Source organism: Festucalex cinctus, chromosome 1 (genome assembly GCF_051991245.1).
Source record: "Festucalex cinctus isolate MCC-2025b chromosome 1, RoL_Fcin_1.0, whole genome shotgun sequence".
NCBI lineage: Eukaryota > Metazoa > Chordata > Actinopteri > Syngnathiformes > Syngnathidae > Festucalex > Festucalex cinctus.
This window is the reverse complement of record NC_135411.1, coordinates 12,155,022-12,168,742: the sequence shown is the minus strand read 5'-3', so window position 1 is coordinate 12,168,742 and position 13,721 is coordinate 12,155,022.

Below are 13,721 nucleotides of genomic sequence, written 5' to 3'. Positions count from 1 at the left end.
AAATAAAAAAAATAAAAAAAACAACGTACAAATACGTCTTTGGGACACTTAGAACATTAAAAAACGTATTTAAACGTTATTGGGAGCAATTGAGTTAAGGGACAAGACATGGAATCTTTGCATGTGGATTGTGGATTATCATTAAGTGATCTTTTTTGCAGGGTTATGCAAAATGTGCTCTGTCCTGAGTTGTTTAACACATTTGGATGTAATTTGCATGAAATAAAAGCAAATGTATTGATGGTCTACACCTTACTGATTCCCATTTAACTTATTATTTTGAGTCTGAGAATTATCACCAAAGTCTCGTTAATGCCAAAGTTCTGCACTTTGCCAACAAAAGTTAAGACAACGTCCCCAGTGTCCTCATACCTGCCACGTCCTGTCTTGTCTTAACCATCTGCTGAGGAAGCTGCCGTCAGCACATTGTGACACTCTCTCGCTCTCTCACAAGTACGTACGCAGACACCTCGGATCTCGATGCCTTGCTTGTCAGTCCAGCTGGTGGTTTACATGTAGGCCTGTCAGATGCAGAGTTCCTTGGTGCGGAGGCGGGGAGCGAGGAGGACAAATAGATAATGAATAAAAGATCAACGGGGGGCATCTCACAAGCTCATTTTGCTGTATATAGTTACCGGCAAGCGTGAATATGAAATGGCAGAGTAAGAACAGGAATTTACAAATCTGCTAAGGGTGCAAAGTTTTGACAGATGAGATATAGGTCAACATAGTCATTATATACTAGGGATGTAACCTTATTTATTGATTGATTGAATTTTTATAATTTTATTCTTATTATTATTAATTCAGTCTCTGGTGTAATAACCTTATTTATTGATTGATTGAATTATTTTTTATTTTGTTATCTGTTCTCATTGCTGCTGGACATGTAAATTTCCCTGAGGGAGCCATCCCGAAGGGATCAATAAAGTCAAGTCTAAGCCTAAGTCTAAGTCTAAGTCTAAGTCTAAGGATATCCTAATGTTTTATATATTGCATTTTCACGATATGAAGCTCACAATACGATAATTATCACGATATTGTGGGGAGGTTGGCGGTATTTAAAAAAGGTCACAATATTGTAAGAAAAAAAAAAAAAAGGCCCCAACTTAAAAAAAAAAAAGCACAATATTGTGCTTTTGTACATAACAGCAATGTTATTATTATTATTATTATTATTATTATTATTATTATTATTATTATTATTATTATTACCATCATCATCATTATTATTATTATTTTATTATTATGATGATGTTTTATTTTATTTTATTATGTTTTAATATTATTGTTATTATTATGTTTTTAATGCACGCACACATTGAGTTCCTCCACATATTGACTTGCTTCACAGGCATATTACGTTCCCCTTCATCTGACAATTAGTGTAGATTTTAAACATAGAAGGGCCAAAACATCCCTAATGAAAATTGAATTGCACTAAAAAATTAGCCACCAGAGGATGCTAACTGCACAAATGCAAATCAACCTGACTTTTTTTTAACGGATGTGTTGCATATAAATATTGTGAACATGACAACGACGATATTGTGGCAGTTTTAATATCACGATATTGCGCTTATCGTTACATCCCTATTATATATTGGTTTCAGTTGCACATTGTAGAAGTTCTCAACATACTTTTCCGTGTGCAGTAATGTTAGCATGCTATGCTAAATCAGGTGGGGGCAATTTTTGCCTTATTTCTGAAATAAAGGCAAATAAAGAAAATTTTGTTTTACTTAACTCATTCACTCCCAGCCATTTTCACAGAAGCAATCCCGTTCGTTCCCGGCTGTTTTACTGGATTTTGACTGATTTTGCAAGGCCCACAGAATATTGTGTTCTATTGCTATAAAGGCATGGAACCTATCAAAAGAAAGATTAAAGTCTCTTTTTTCATCAGGAAAAAGTATGTTTCTATCTGTTTCCGTTTTACAGCAATTAGAATTAGAAGAGAGCTAAGTTTCATCAGTTTTCACAAATCTATTCAAAATTGTAAATAATTGAGCTTTTTGTCTACATGGCCCTGGTTGATCTCCTTTGCTTTGCTGCCACCTGCTGGCCGTTTGTGTAATAACTACAATTTCTGCAACCGTTCTTTGCAGTTGAGAGGCTGGATCAAAGCCTGCTGTATGCTCTAGCATAAAACAAAAACAAAAACGTATAAATACGTCTTTGGGACACTTAGAACGTTAAAAAAACGTATTTACACGTTATTGGGAGCAAATGAGTTAATATGTACTCTATCATTTCACTCATAAAAACATGTATAAAAGGTTCCATCCATCCATTGCACAGTGAAGAAGTGGGTAGCACATGTGACTTACAGTTCTCACGTTTTGGATTTTAATTCAAATGACTTCCTCCCACTTTCCAAAACAATGTATTGTATGTTAACAGTGGGGATGGATGGGGGGAGAATCTGATTATGCTCCACTGTAAATGTCAAACTTGGAAACAACCTTACTGATGCCCAACCACCGGTAGATGACATCATTGCCCCATTTTATACGAAATAAATACAGTTTCAGAGTCCATGGGAGAAATGGCTGTATTTTGACAAACCTACATTTTTCTACTGTCATTTATAAAAGAACGGGACGGCAAAAAGTAGGGAGTCTATTCTGTCATTTGGTAGATTCGGCTTATACATAATTATTCACTGCCAGTCATTATAGAAAATTTTTACATTTCCAATACTCACGTGATATTCCATTCAATAATTATATATAAACCGAATCTACCAAATAACAGAATAGACTCCCTACTTTTTGTCCCGTCCCGTTCTTTTATAATTGACAGCAGAAAAATGTAGGTTTGCCAAAATACAGCCATTTCTCCCATGGACTCTGAAACTGTGTTTATTTCCTATAAAATGGGGCAATGATGTCATCTACCGGTGGTTGGGCATCAGTAAAGTTGTTTCCAAGTTTGATATTTACAGTGGAGCATGCTCAGATTCGCCCCCATTTAGCACCGCTCTAAAAAATACAATTGACAAGCATACTTGTCAAAGGCAGTGAATGAGTTAAACGCAATACCGCGTGGGTATTGAAAATTTTGAAATTTTCTAAAATGGCTGGCAGTGAATGAATTAAACATCCATAAGACCAAACTAATAATGTAAATCGTATTGATGTTTAATTTGTTTTATCATGCTTGGTATTGGAGTAATCGAAAAGTAATTAAAAGTAATCAAGTTACATTACTTTAATATTATGATACTTCAATTACATTACTAAACACATTTTTTAACTGATTTTTATTTTTTTTAAACACATTACAAGTACTGTACCAGTACAAGTAACCTCGCCAACTCTGGTTATGTGCCACCCAAAAATTAAAGTTTAGAACCCTGAACCTCAGAACCGTGAGGCAGTTCTGTCAACCATAAAAAAAAAAATAAAATAAAAAACATTCACACACAAAATAAAAACAAAAACACTATATCCGAAAGCTTCTGCATTATAACACCAAAATTCTGCCTTGTTGTAACTCACCTCAGAATACAACAAAAAGTAATTGTGTGCGTTTGCCCTCCTCGATTCGGGCTGGGAGCTTTTCCCGTCACAATTAGCAAGGTTAATATCCCGGGCAGCATCTCTCTAAATGAAATCTGTGACTGCATGACTATGCTGGCTGAGCAATGCACCTGTTCGCTGTAATTAGCCGTGCAGTGCTTGTAATGAGCTGCCATAGCCAAGGTTAAATGGCTTTAAAGGCACATCCCGCCACTTTGCCGCTAATGGTTCTGATTGGCGACACGGAGCCGGTGACAGGTTCAATTTTTTTCGTGCAACGAATCAGTGATGCTGTTGATGCTTTGTCTGAATTTGGAGGCCTTGTTCACCACCAAAAATCACTACCAAAATCTATAACGTCTGTGGGGATTGCAGTAGCTTTTACACAAAACCCAGCAAAGACATGACTTTCACACAGTAACACGGTGCCATTGAGTCACACAATTTATCCTTTACACAGAAATACCACAAAACATCAGCACAAGGGCTGTAAAAGATCCTGGGGAAAAAACAAACAAAAAAAACTCCTTTGTCTTTCACACACACCCCAGCAAAGGCAAGATATTGACAAACTGTGTTCTTTTACAAACACGACATCGCTCATTTAATCAATTTTATCTTTTGCACAGACATCTTGCAAAATGGCTGCATTAAAGTCCTAAGAAAAGATACCACATTCATCCGTGTTTGCCTTTCACACTGAACCCAGTGGAAGAGACAGGCCTATTGCTGCACAAATGCTTTCACACAGAATCGCAAATTTAGACATTTACAATCATTTTCCATGATACGCAGATCCCACAAAATAAACGTGCATCAGAGAAGATACGGAATTTCTCAGAAATCACTTTTTACACGGAACTCAGCAAAGTAGGATATTGATTCAGACAATTTTAAATGTAGATTATGCAAAATATTCGCAACAGAAAAGAAAGTCCCTCAAAAACTCCCCCTCGCCTTTTACACAGAATCCAGTGAAACTGGATATTCTTGCAACTGTAGACACTTTTGCACAGTGAAACAGCATCATGGATTGTTTCAATAGTTGTTTTTTTTTTATTTTTATTTTTTACATAACGATCCCACATCGTAGCCGCATAAGAGTCTTAAAAGAAGGTTGCCGCCATTGCCTTGTACACAGAACCCAGCAAAAGCAGGACATTGACACAACTGTGTGTGCTAGTACAAAGTGGCCTATCAGAGGCATGAAAGAAACTTCCTGAAATTAGTCACTTTTGCCTTTTACATGAAACACAGCATCTCTCACCCTCGGGCCGAGCACCGCAAGCCTTTGAGGCATCTCTCGGGGCGTACGCAAGAATGTGTTGCGGGCAAAAATGGCCTTCTGCACTAATTGAAGTCAAGGAGCGGCGGGGGTGGGATAGAGTGTTGCCATGGAAACACGCTGGAAAAGTGGAGACGCGAGAAGGCCTTCACATGAGGGAGGGAAGGCGGGTCAAGAGGGTTATGTTTAGAAGCGGCGTGCGATGACATCACAGCCGGCCTGACGTCAATCAACCAAAGCTAGAGTTAACTTTTATTTAGCGATTTAGAGGTTGGTTGTTTTTTTTTTGTTTTTTGTTTTTTTAAATGTCATTTTAAGCTTACAGGAAAAATAATTAAATTCAAGAAATTTTTTTTTTTTTTTTTTTTTTACTTTCTTGAGTGTCATTTTCATTTGAATTCAAGATACATAATTTTACTTTATTGGAGGACGTAAACAACTTAAATCAAATGGGTTTTATTAGTTATCCAAAGATATATTTCAAAATTCAAAATCTTTTTAACCTCATATTGAAGACCATTGAATGAAGTAAAATTCAGTGATAGTGTAATATTTCATGGGGTTTGTTTCAACATTTTATTAAAAATGAGCTATTTTAACGTGATTCCAGAATATTAAAAGAATTCTAATGAGTGTATTTATAGCATTTATTTCTTTTTTCTAAAAAAAATTCAACATTGTAGAAAATTAAGTAAATAAATTACATTTTACTTGATTATTAGCATAATATTTGGGTATATGGGTATTTATACATAAATTAAAACTATAAAAGCTTCACAATTTAAACTTCATTGTAGCAAATTCACAATTATTTAGTTGAACAAATTAAAATTTTCATTTGAATTTAACCTTAGTTAAGAATATTACATTTAATAAAATGAAATTCTTTGAATATTGGAATGCATTAAGTTATAAAAAAAATAAAAAAAATAAATAAAAAAAATCCATACATTTATTACAGTGGTCCTTTGCTACTTCGCGGTTCACTTATCGCGGATTCTTATTTAGGTCCAAAATTCTTATATTACTGGGTTCTATTACTGGGTTGTACCTCGCCATATCGCAGATTTTTCAGAGATTATTACCCTGCCATCCCACTACCTACCCGCTTCACCTCCCCCACCCCTCCCGGATTGACTGTATTCTTTATTTATGCCGCTATTTTTCTTATCATATTTTTTAAGTTGAAGTTAAAAAGTGTTTGGAAGGGTGGGAACTGTCTGGTGGCTTCAGTAGAAGTCTAACTCTCCCTCCCAAAACCAAAATAAATAAATAGAAAAATAAAAATACAAGTTTTATTTATTTTTTTACGTCCTCTGCCTCGCTGAAATTCACCTATCACGGGTGAGCGTGGAACATAACACCCGCAAAAAGTGAGGGAACACCATACTAAAGAAAATTATATTAAACTATATGAAATAAAATTGTCGTAATTAATGATGTTTGAGAGACCAGTTGTTTTCAGACCGATACCAAGTACTAATACTAGTCTTTAGTCTTTAATACTAGTCTAGTACTTTTGATATATAAAATTTCACTTAACACAATGACAAAAAAATATTTGAACAAAGACCTTTCTGTCGCACACAATGATTCGCTGATGTGTCAAATGCAGTGCACTGTGGGACTCAATGTCAGATTTTTTTTTTTTTTGCCTTAAGTATCAGAGGCTGGTATCGGTAGCCTCCGCTAGTAAATGACACCTTAAACTTAGGCCGGTATCGTCCTGATTTTATACCTGGTATCGGTACTTGCTCATTCCTATCGTCGCAATTATTAATCAATTATTAGTTTTTTTGTTGGTTATTAGAAACATTTTTTTTTATCCTGTGGTCGTCATGAACATATTTAAATGACTATTAATACAATACTGCATTTTATTGCACGTGTAATGAAAAATCAATCATTTCAACCTTATTGCAGAACACAAAAATACATCTATCAGACCATTCATTTCCTCACAAGGGTCGCGGGGGGTGCTGGAGCCTATCTCAGCTGGCTTTGGGCAGTAGGCAGGGTATAAAAATACATTGGATTGCATATTTTTTAATTAATTATTTGCATTTTATTGTGTGTCATTTTTGAAAAAAAAAAAAAAAAAAGTGACAATAATTGGATGTTACTTAATTATTTGAGAGAACTCAATCATCACCACCAGGTGGAATTAATTCAGAAAACCAATACATTCAAAAATATTGTTCAACATAATAGAGTATCTGTTAATATATTTAAATATAGAATTCTGACATCTTCCCTTACACACACAAACGACCGCTGCAGTAATTTCATTTCGTAGCCATGTTTCGGCGCGCGCTCGTCAGCCCCGCCCTGAGCCTTCCGTTAAGTGCAGACATCCAGTGGAGAATCTCCATCGTCTGGCTTATGTCACTTTAAAAATAACACTCCTGATCTTTGGAGACGCTGCGGGCCCACGATGCTCTGGTCGCGTCGCCATGGAAACAGCAGCCATTAAGTAGACCATTTCGTTATTTACTTCCAGATAGAAGACGGGCTGTCGTGAACTGTGACCCCCCCCCCACCCCACCACCAGCAGCAGCAGCAGCAGCAGCCCCGCCCTTTCCTTCTTTCTCTTCTCAGCTTTAAATTGAAGGGATTTGGTTCATGTGTGACATAGGGGGTAATTATAATAGTTATATAAAGACACGTGATATTGATACATTGCAGTGGATCATAAATAGCTTGGAAATTGTGGGCTAGCCGTACGTTTCAAATTGGGATGAAAGTGGCAGCTTGTCCCTGAAAAATAATGTCTTTTCCCTCATATCCACGTCTATTTATGTGAGTATGAACAAATATATGCAATGTCTCATATACTTGACTCATTTAGCCATTTTCAGCAATAAAAATATTTTGTCTAGGAAAACGTCATTATTTTCCGTATACAATTAATACCTTTAAAAACACAATGTGCCATTTGCTGTGGACTAAGCTAGCTGTAACGACCAATCACGGCTCACCTATTTTCTGGGTTTGGTCATGTGACGTTGAGTACATGTGATGTCATCTTCAATCGACAGCAAGTGGCAAAATGTGTTTTTAAAGGTATTTAATTGTTCATGTAAAATAATGACATTATCAAGTTAATTATTGACAAAATATCTTCTTGCTGCTGAAAATGGCTAATGAGTCAAGTATCCCTTAAAAATACAGTTAAAAGGTCTATTTTTTTTACATTGTAGTACAATAAATAATAATAATAATAATAATAATAATAATAATAATAATAATAATTCTGTTCATTGAATTGTTTCAATCATATATATTGCACAGGTTGCCCCACATTAAAAGGCTGGTAAATATATATATTTTTAAATACATATTTTCTTTGTCCAAAAAAAAGAATGCTTTTGGCAATTTCAGTCTAACAGTTCTTTCGAAGTTATATGTATAGTGCTGTTTTTATTTATTTTTACTTCATATAACAATCATATTTTGGAATTTGAGTGTAACCGTTCTTTGCGAGTTTATATATTGCATTTAATAATTTTAATGTACCAAGATATACTGTACGTGTGGATTTCTTTTAGAAATATTTTTAGTTTTGAGCGAAAAATTGTATAATATAGACATCCATTTTAATATATTTTGTTTTATAACAAATTATGTATGTATATTTATTTACTGTTGCAAAATTTTTGTGGGTGTTAAAAAGTAGAACTGATGAGAAACACTTGCTTTTGTGATAATCATCAATTATTTTTCACGCTATTTATTACATAGCAATTACTTACCATTAAGGGTGTTATGTTTCACAATTTTCATAGATGGCACAAACACACATATTTATACTACTACTATATCAACTACTAGTTCTACAGCACTACCGGAAAAGCACTCACCTTGTTTGGGGGAGAATGAATGAAAACGACAATCTATTTAATTTGAAACAAAATATAAATAAACTTCTGGGTGTCTATGGAGGAAGCGCGTGAATCAGCACTTAGGACTGAACCCATTCTATGTTTGACAGCTAGCAGACACCACATGACATGAACACTACAGGAGGCTGCTTGACCTTAGGAGGGGTGAGAGACACATGCACAGACGAGAGAAGGTTGATGTGCACTTTGCTTGCTATTGTTTTGGAGCATCTTTCGTCACTATTTCACTTGTGATCATGAAGTGTCACAAAAGGAGAAACGGTGATATCTAGCGCGTGCGTGAGGCCCAAAATTTCAACTAGAAAGAATAATTTTTTCTTTTTTTAAATAAAAAATGTTTTAGTTTCCTTATGCATTGTCTACTCACCTCTCCTTCCATTCATGTATTCATTCATGCATCATTTATCCATCAGACTCTACTATTATCCCATCAATTCACCCATTCGCCCATCTATCTCACCCATCTATCTGTCCGTCATCCACTAACCTCTCCCTCTATCTATCATCCACTCTTCATTCATCCATCCATCCATCCATCCATCCATTCATCAATCCATCCATCCACCTGTTTGTCATCCACTAACTTCTCTATCTATTATTCACTCTTCATTCATTCATTCATTAATTAATTAATTCATTCATTCATTCGGTCACCTATCCATCCATCTACCTGTCCATCATCCACTAACCTCTCCCTCTATCATCCACTCTTCATTCATTCATTCATTCATTCATTCATTCATTCATCTATCCATCATCTGTCCGTCATCCACTAACTTCTTCCTCTATCTATCATCCACTCTTCATTCATTCATTCATTCATTCACCTATCCATCCATCTACCTCTCCGTCATCCACTAACCTCTCCCTCTATTATCCACGCTTCATTCATTCATTCATTCATTCATTCACCTATCCATCCATCTACCTGTCCGTCATCCACTAACCTCTCCCTCTATCATCCACTCTTCATTCATTCATTCATTCATTCATTCACCTATCCATCCATCGACTTGTCCGTCATCCACTAACCTCTCCCTCTATTATCCACGCTTCATTCATTCATTCATCTATCCATCCATCTACCTGTCCGTCATCCACTAACCTCTCCCTCTATCTATCATCCACTCTTCATTCATTCATTCATTCATTCATTCATTCACCTATCCATCCATCTACTTGTCCGTCATCCACTAACCTCTCCCTCTATCATCCAATCTTCATTCATTCATTCGTTCATTCATTCATTCATTCATTCACCTATCCACCCATCTACTTGTCCGTCATCCACTAACCTCTCCCTCTATCATCCAATCTTCATTCATTCATTCATTCATTCATTCAGTCACCTATCCATCCATCTACTTGTCTGTCATCCTCTAACCTCTCCCTCTATCTATCATCCACTCTTCATTCATTCATTCATTCATTCAATCAGTCACCTATCCATCCATCTACTTGTCCGTCATCCACTAACCTCTCCCTCTATCATCCAATCTTCATTCATTCATTCATTCATTCAGTCACCTATCCATCCATCTACTTGTCCGTCATCCACTAACCTCTCCCTCTATCTATCATCCACTCTTCATTCATTCATTCATTCATTCATTCATTCATTCATTCATTCATCCATTCATTCACCTATCCATCCATCTACTTGTCCGTCATCCACTAACCTCTCCCTCTATCTATCATCCACTCTTCATTCATTCATTCATTCATTCATTCATTCGCTTGTGTGAAGTGGCTCCTATTTGATCCTACACTGGCAGAGCAAGCATGTGTGCGAATATCAGCAAAGCATACAGTTCAAGTATAGAAAAATAAAGGTACTTCACGCACAAGTGGGTGCGCGGAGGCATATATCGGCATGCGCGCGCGGGTCTGCGAACGGAGCGCCAGAATTAACATGCGGCGCACACTCACACGTACGCGCATGTGCGCAGACGCGGGAGACGAAAGGAAAAGCAAGCAGAGCAGAGAGAGGCAGCGGATGGATGGCTGATTGTGACATGATTTACAATGAGATCATTAACCTTGAGGAACAGCGGCGGCCCGTCAGACGGACACCTAGCTGGAACGACATTTGTGCGCGCACAAATACACACAATATACCGAGCGAAAACACAGATGGGGATGGAAAAGCAAGCAAAAAGAAACAATCCGGAGCGTGTGGTGCGAGTGAGTGAATTATTCGCTAAATCTAACGTGGGAATATACATACAGTAAATTAAATGACAACAGAATTGCATAAAACTTTGTTTTTATTAATCCATCCTACTATAAATAAGCCAGTAAACATTTCAATACAGTCAAGTCGATAAGGATTAAAATGCCGCTATGACTTCTGTAAACTACCACAACAAGAAGTGGTAACAAGGAAGAGACAGAAAATGTGCCAACGTCATCAGTCACAGAGGCGCGATGCACTAGTGTGACAATAATAAACTTCATTTCAATAGAATATTTCCATTTTTACAATTCATCTTTCCCCCAATATATTTGGCAATAAACAGATATGGATAATGCACAAAAATAGAAAAGTAACTCAACATAAATGAGACATTGAGACTGTTCTTAATTTGCTTTCTGTACTTTTAGTAAGTTAAAAAATTGCAATATAAAAAATATAAAAATGTAATTTCTGTTTTTTGTTGAATTTCAAAAAGCACATTATGCAGTAGGTATCGATAAGGCTGGATACCATCCTCCTTCTACCACCATGCCAGGGTACCTTGTTAACATTTTTTGTGGGTATTGTAGTCAAAATACACATCTTCGAACCTAACCTAGGATCTTCATAAAACAACCAACCTTATAAAAGCACCTAGGATGCTACCTATCACCCAACTGTCCTTCAAACTACTCTCAGGATCCCGTACGACTGTGTTACAGTGTTCCCTCAATACTTCGAGGTTCAGTTCTTGTTATTTCTTGCTATTTTTATTCCTTCTAAACCAAACCAGAAAATGCGGGTAGAGATGTGTTGCCTTTGTGTCGTATTGTTTATTGTTTTTGTATGGTTCATCTCAAGAGGTAGATCCAAATAAATACATTTGTTTTTGAGGTGAAATTAGTTTTACAAAAAGTGAGACCATGAACAAAAGAGCTTGTCACCGGCAAAATTCCCCATTCCCTCAACGTGTGTGCGTTTGAAAATACGTGCCAACACACACTGCTTCACTCAGACGGTTTGGAAGCTCACAACTTTGTTCAAATGTTATTTAGAGTGCCCCAAAAAACGGAGTACTGCAGCCAAACAGGTCATGCAAATAAAAGGAAAGTAAACAGTTGAAGAACGAGCTGCTGTTTAAAGGTTGCATTCACTACCAGTATGCTATCTTTGCTTTTAGTTTGAAAAGACTGACCGTAACAAGAAACGCCGGTCGTATTGTAGCCAAAGGGACAATTCTGGTGGGTTAATGCACCTTTTTGTGACTATCATTCTTCTTCATCTTCTAAATAGAAGACAGCGAAAAAGAACTTCTGCCGGAAGTACAAGAATCTACAGCGGTATTCATTCTTCATTTTGCATTTTAAAAGTCCAATTTATTACTAGGTATACCAAAGTGTTTAGAAGGGCGGAAACCGTGTTTCGTAATGGCTTAATACATTCAATTGTTGAACCAACTTAAGACTACAACTTGAACTTGTCCAAGTTAAAAAAACAAACAAAAAAAAAACACTTCAATTGGTAACACACGATTTAATTAAGTTAGTCCAAAGTGAATATATTAAGTTTAATCAATTATGAGTCCATTAAACTTAATACTTTTGGATTGGAGTCACTTTGGATTAATTTAATTTAGGTTAATATATCAAGTTTAATGAACTCATATTTATGCTTAACATAATCACTTTGTATTAATTTAATTCAATACCAATTGAAGTGATTTTCTGTTGGGCATTTTTATTTTTATTTTTAACTGATTTTGACTTTTTTTTTTTTTTTCACACATAAGAACAACATGGGGGGATTTGGGGTTATCTCATGTTTTTATTTGTCATAGTGGATGCCAGGATAGTATGGCTATAGATAGTATGTTTCCAAGCTTATATGTAACATTTTTAACATGAACATCGTGCAAATCAACTTGCGATTGTGATTGGTTAGCTCGGATCCAATCCTGAACCATAAATGTTGACATCATCCAAATTATGCGTTTTTATTGGTTTAGACACACAAATATATCATGTCACTGCAATCAATTATGGGCCTGAAGGGTTTTTAAATGTGTTCAACATTTGTAGAAGTGTAAAAAAAATAAATAAAATGGAAAAGTGGTAGATCAGAGAACGTATTACCAGCGAAAAATGAGAGAACATTGTATTTTTACATTCGAAATTACACTGCGCAAGTAAATCATCTCTAAAGGAAAGTCAGCGCTAACGTCAAGCATCACACAGTTGGCTGAGTCTGAGAGAATTTTGTTTAAAACTGGTTTCATTCTTAGCGTATGCCGAGTTAAGAGACGCCATAGGTAGAAAGATGGAAAGAAAGCTCTATCTCAAGAGGGTAATCCTTTAACCTACCCTAGTACCAGTCATCTACAGGCTAGCTAGCTAGCTTCAAAATATGTAAATTCCTGTCGTGTCCTGATTAGTCTTGCCCCGAGGGATGTGATTAGATAAGTTTCACTCGCTCTCTCTTTAATAAAGTAGAGATAACTCCTGCTAGCAACATTGACTTACTTACTACTAACATCTATGAGTCTACCTATCTTCCCTGGAGACATTATGTCAAGTCCTGTTTATTGTCTGTAATAACTCAACTCCATAGCGGTTTGGATGGCCCACAATGAAGCTTTATTGAACCCTGAAGGAAGAGGAACGTTGCCGTTTAGTGAGATGCTCTTTCTCTGAAAGAAGAGATAAGCCCTTCTAACAACCTCACTATACTAATCCTCTACCTTCCTGTCATGAAAACATACCGAGTCCTCAGTGTTGTCTGGCATGCCTCAACAGCAAAGTGGTTTGGACAGATACTGTACGTTTTACTTTTCAAAC